Source organism: Ipomoea nil, unplaced genomic scaffold, assembly GCF_001879475.1.
Source record: "Ipomoea nil cultivar Tokyo-kokei standard unplaced genomic scaffold, Asagao_1.1 scaffold2818, whole genome shotgun sequence".
Classification (NCBI taxonomy): Eukaryota; Viridiplantae; Streptophyta; class Magnoliopsida; order Solanales; family Convolvulaceae; genus Ipomoea; species Ipomoea nil.
Window position 1 is genome coordinate 580,517 of NW_017619246.1, and position 6,240 is coordinate 586,756.

The 6,240-nt window shown below is 37.2% G+C and overlaps 1 long non-coding RNA gene across 1 annotated transcript; it reads right to left on the bottom strand.

Moving 5' to 3' along the window:
- Positions 1-2,751: 2,751 nt before the first annotated feature.
- Positions 2,752-2,986, bottom strand: LOC109158468. The gene is made up of 2 exons (XR_002050393.1): positions 2,913-2,986; positions 2,752-2,800 (listed from the first exon to the last, which is right to left on the bottom strand). It is a non-coding gene; the product is annotated as an uncharacterized LOC109158468 (long non-coding RNA).
- Between the last annotated feature and the right edge of the window lie 3,254 nt (positions 2,987-6,240).

Genomic DNA, 6,240 nt, shown 5'->3' on the forward strand with positions numbered 1-6,240 from the left:
GCAATGCCCTCATCCCTAAACGTTGCACATGCCAAGGCACATATTCGCATACACTACTGTAATTACATTTTCGGTGTCAAAAAAAAAAAAAAAAAAAAAAAAAAAAAAAAAAAAAAAAAAAAAAACAATACGTAGTACTATTTCAATCTTCTTCTTTAAAAACAAATCATATATCTGACTTCACGGACACACATAATATCAATTTTAGTAGAAATACAAAAAATAAAAAATTTCGAATCCCCCATCCCAGAAATTTACACAGGCTAGATCACATGCACGCACACACCATCTTAAAATAAATTTTTACATTGCTAAGTTTTAGCATAACAAAAAATGTGGATCAATCACACACACGCTATTATTAATGTTTGTTTTTTTTTTTAAAAAAATACAATGCTCCCATCCCTAAGCTTTGCACACACCGGAGTACATATTCACACACCTCCGTAAATTCATCTCTGGTGTCAAAAAAAAAAAAAAAAAAAAAACTACACGTACTACTCTTACAATCTTCTTCTTTAAAACTAACCCATATACATAAATTCACGCGCACACGTATAAACTATTTTCGTAAAATTACCAAAAAAAAAAAACCTCATCCATACGATTTGCACACACCATACTACATGCACGCACACACCGTCGTGTATAATCAACTAAAAATATCACCTCTCAATACAAATTATTACTAGTTATTACGTTTAATATTCTACCAAATATTATGCACAAGATTACAATTTAATACTAACCAAAAATAAACTCAATACTAGAATTACTTTTTAATTCTTATGTTTTAAAAATGTCCACTATTAGTTTAAAAGAATCTTTCAATCTCAACCATCCATGAAAAATGAATCAATGGATATCATGAGATCTCATAATCTCATGTACCATAAGGGTTGCACCCAATGTTGCAAAAAACGTTAGGCGCCAAGGGGGTCCCTAGGCGCCGATTTTTTATTTTTTTTATTTTTTTATTTATTTTTTATTTCCTTAATTAAAAATAAAATTAAAAATTAAAAATTTTCAAAATTTAGTAATAAAACATAAGGTTTCCATAGTTATTTGATAGAAACTATTTACGAAAGTGGTTGCAAAATTGTTCAAAAGATTGTTTAAACCATCTAAATACATAAAAAACTAAAATTAAGAGATAAAGAAGCATTTTTTTGAGAAATTAGTGTACCAAACCGCCTTCAGACAACCGAGTCAAAAAGTTATGCTTTTCGAAACTTTTCCCACATTTTAAACAAAAAAAAAAAAAAAAAAAAAAAAAAACGTGAACCGGCCGGTTAGGCGGTCTAGGCGGCCGCCTAGACTGCCTAGCCGGCCGGCCGCGGAGGAGGCTGCCGAGGCCATTCCTCACGGCGGCCTCCCACTGCCTAGCGCCTAGGCGCGATTTTTGCAACACTGGTTGCATCAGATTCGAAGCCTATATATATATATATATATATATATATATATATATATATATATATATATATAGAGAGAGAGTGAGAGAGTGAGTTAATGCCATTTTTGATCCTAGACTTATTGGGGTACTGACATTTTTCATCCTCCATAATAAAAATTGCCAGTTAGTAGCCACTGTTATTGGTCGTTGGACACTTTTGATCCTCCGTCGGTGAATTCGTCTCTTGACTGTGAAATTGAAGGGCAAAGCTGTCTTTTTATGTTGTCTTCTCCTAATCCTGACAAGAAGAACAGAGTTGTTGATGACTAACTAAATCTTACTCACACGAACAGAGTATTCATATAATAATATCTAACAAACATAAACACAAAAAGAAAAAAAAATACAGATTCGTATACAGACATAAAAACAAACATAGATCAATATTAGAATATTTCCTTTAATGACAATATAATCAGAAAGTATTTCCTTTAAATCAGCCATAGAGGTCAGGGGAAACTTTGAATTAGCTACATCACAGATAAATCAGCTATGAACTCAAATTCATACATCACCAGATTGCTCCTATACATACCAGCATATTCCAAAACTTAATGCACACATTCTGAAATTTAACCACAGCCTGGTTCATTAAAAATATAATGTCAAGGTATGCACTATGCAGAATATAGTATCCTAGTTAGGTATAAATGACTGGTATCCATATTCAATTCATGGAAGTAACTTTCAAGAAAAAAAAAAAAAAAAAAAAAAAAAAAAAAAAAAAAACAAAAAACAAAAACAAAAACAAAAACCTTCCAAGCAGGGTAACAATCGACAATAACCTGCATTTTACTGACTATCTGTTCAATAAACATCTAAGCAAAACACATATAAATGCCTCAAATATACCTGTAAATGATTCATCATTGTTTCTATTGATGCAGTTCTATCAGCTCCTATTTCATAAGACCTGATACTGAAATTTTGACGAAAAACAAAACCATCTTCAATTCTTCCCAAACCAAATGGATCAATGAGCATGTCAGGGCACTTCGGCTTCCAATATAGCATCATCCACTGCTTCTCAGCAGCCAAGAAAATAGTTGTTATGGCTGCAAGAAGCATACTCCAATCCGGCAGCTGACTGATAATTGTCTTTGAGGGATGTGAAGAGGTCACCTCATCACCAGTCTTGAAGCCATCCATCACACTTGTCACAGTTCCATTTACCTTTGGAGGCGCTTGTGCACTGGCCTTAACTTGCAAGTTTCTAGCAGTAGAAATAAATATTTTTTCTCTGTTACAGTGCTAAGAGAAGTGTCTAAGGACACTGCCCTTCATGTGGGCCAAATTTTGCAGATCACAAGCCATCTTGACATAATATAGGTAGAAAGAATGAGTTTACTAATCAAGATTTTGTATTGGTGGGCTTGAGCATGTCTATCAATGGACAATTCTGCGGGAGGGAGATTGAGGTCGAGATCGATGGCTTTTCCCAATGAATTCGGCTAAGAACAATCGAAATCAACGAGAAGAATCGAAGTCGCTGTGAACACTAGAATTCCTAAATTCTGAATTCAACCCTCAAATTCTGAATCCTTAAAGATCTAAATTCCTAAATCTTAAAATCTAAATTCTAAAATCCCTAAATCCCTAGCGATTAGAATAAGACTGAGCGACTCCGACGACCCTGCGAATCTACAAATTTGGGTAAGTCTTCTTCGTTGAAATCTATGGAACGCTCCCTCCCTCAGTCCCTCCATCGTCGATTTTCTTTCTCTGCGACTCTTCGCTATGAACAATAATGAAATCTGAGCATGTTGAGACGATGGTTCAACACCTCGGCTTACCCACACGGATTATAGTAGTAAAGCGGACGTGCCACGAGAAGACGCAAGGAAAATGGAATAGCGACAACGGTGGAGTAAGTGGGGCGGCGGGGAGGATTGAGGGCCCGGAGCCGGTGTACTATCATAATTAAAAGAAGAAGACCATGTAAAAAGACAACTTTGTCCTTCAATTTCACGGTCAAGAGACGGATTCACTAACGGAGGACTAAAAGTGTCCAGTGACTAATAACAGTGGCTACTAACTGGCAATTTTTATTATGAGGGATAAAAAGTGTCAATACCCCAATAAGTCTAGGACCAAAAATGGCATTAACTATATATATATATATATATATATATATATATATATATATATATATATATATATATATATATATATATATATATATATATATATATATATATATATATATATATATATATATATATATATATATATAGAGAGAGAGAGAGAGAGAGAGAGTGAGAGAGAGAGAGAGAAATTATCATAAAATTAATTCTAATAATTATAAAAAAGTCCAACGATTCATGTTTAATTGTAATTATACTATTATTAAGGTAATTATTAACTTAATTACCATAATAATTATTAGTGAATTATACTAATATATGTGCAATTAATTCCTTAATTACCATAATAATTATTAGGTATATATTTTTATGATAATTTATTTTGCTTGATATTACCAAGTTCTTTTGTCCATCAAACCGTTGATCTTAAAATTGTACCATTCTAAATCACATTAAAGCTATGTCAAAGTTGAAAAAGTCACTACAAAATAGTAATAATAATAATAATTATTATAATTATTATTATGGGGAAAATGACAAAGTAAATAGTGGGGTGAAATTGAAAATTGTGCATGTTAAATAACTTATACGGAGTACATGATATATAGGTATATGTGTATGTGGAAATGATGTTCGTAATGTATGCACACATTATTATATATGTTGCCAGATTGTTCACTTACCACAATGAGTTGAATTATATATATAAAAGGTTATGAACTGAACAAATTTATTGATGAAAATAATCAGACGTAAATAGCATACAAGAGAGAGAAGATAATAGGTAGTTAGCAGGATGTTGTAACAACCAGTCCAACACTGCTAGTCAATAGGAGCAAAACTAGAACTAAAACAGAGACAAAAGATATCAGCCACAAATATTCTTAACACGCCCCCGCAAGATGGGGGATCCGTCGGAGACTCCAATCTTGGAACGGAGCAAAACAAACAGCGAGCGGCCCGACGAAGGAATGTGCCGAACCATTAGTGAGCTATTAGAAACCAGGTCACGAACAAAGAAATAGTCAAGCACGAGGAGCTTCATATGGGAATGAAACACCGGATTCTAACACAGATACGTAGCGCTAAGGTTGTCACAAAGCAGAATCGGAGGCTACAACAGTTGCAACCGGAGCTCATGCAACAGATTCTTCACCCACAGAACTTCCGCAACAACATTCGCCAAGGCACGATACTCGGCTTCTGTGGACGAGTGCGAAACTGATTTCTAACGAGTGGACTTCCAAGAGATGAGGTTAGTCCTAAGATACAATAGGTAAGCAGTAGTGGACCGCCCACTAGAAGTGCAGCCAGCCCAATCAGCACCTGTATACACACTCAGCGAGAGAGGTTGCCCAGCACGAAGGTACAGCCCATGACACATCGTACCCTTCAAGTAGCGCAACAACCGCTTGGCAGCCTCCCAGTGCACCTCCGTAGGCATATGCATGAACTGTGAAAGCCGATTAACTGCGTAGGACATGTAGGGTCTAGTAATGACCAGGTACTGCAGTAGACCAAGAAGACGCCGGGATTGAGTTACATCCACCGTAGCCTTATCGGATTGCGCATGGAGCAACTTGCCTATAGTTGCCAGTGGTGTTGAAATAGCCTTTGCACCATCCATCTCGAAACGAACCAGTATGTCTGTGATATATTGACTTTGAGACAGGAACACGCCACTTGGTGTTGAAACTACTTCAACACCCAAAAAGTGATGCAAGGAACCAAGGTCCTTAAGGGCAAACCGAGCTGACAGAGTCTCAACAAATTTATCAAGCCATGCAACATTGTTTCCTATTAATATAATGTCATCCACATACACCAGGAAATAAACAATAACATCATTAGCATAATCAATGAATAAAGATGCATCTATATTTGACTTCAAAAACCCACAACGCACTAAGAACTGGGAAAGTTCCAAGTACAAAGCCCAGGGGGGCTTGCTTAAGACCGTATAAAGCTTTGGTCAGTTTACAAACATGAGTTGGAAACGTAGGGTCAACAAAGCCTGGTGGCTGCTCCATAAACACCTCCTCATGCAACGTTCCATGAAGAAACGCGTTATTAATGTCTAGCTGGCGCAATCCCCAGCAATAACTCAAAGTAATTGTCAGAACCACGCGGATAGTCACTTGTTTCATAACCGGACTATATGCCTCAAAATAATTCCGGCCAGCAGTCTGCAAGAATCCCTTAGCGACTAACTGCGCTTTAAACCGATCAACCGACCCATCCGAATTGCGCTTGACACGGAATACCCACTTGTAGCCAACCAGAACAGTCGCTCTGCGCGGAACTAGTTGCCAAGTTTTGTTACGCTGCAGCGTTTTGAATTCCTCATCCATTGCTTTCCTCTACCGAGGGTCTTTAAGAGCTTGGGCGACGGTAGACGGTTCTAAGGTAGGAGGCAAGGGATGTGACGTGGCTTGGTTGATAACATAGCCAGAATACTTGGGATTGGGACGACGCTCTCGGGTAGACCGTCTTAGATTAGGCTGCGATTGCGAAGTTTCTGAGGTAGTGACGGGTAGGGAATCAGACCCAGACTGGCTGGGATATTGTTCACTGTCTGGACTGCGGGTGGCAAACACCCAAAAGGTGATGACGAACTGGTGTCAGTAAACGGTGTTGAAACCGGAGTTGCAACACCCACTGGAGCAGTTTGCTGGGAGTCGGCTATAGTAGGGAGAGACGGAG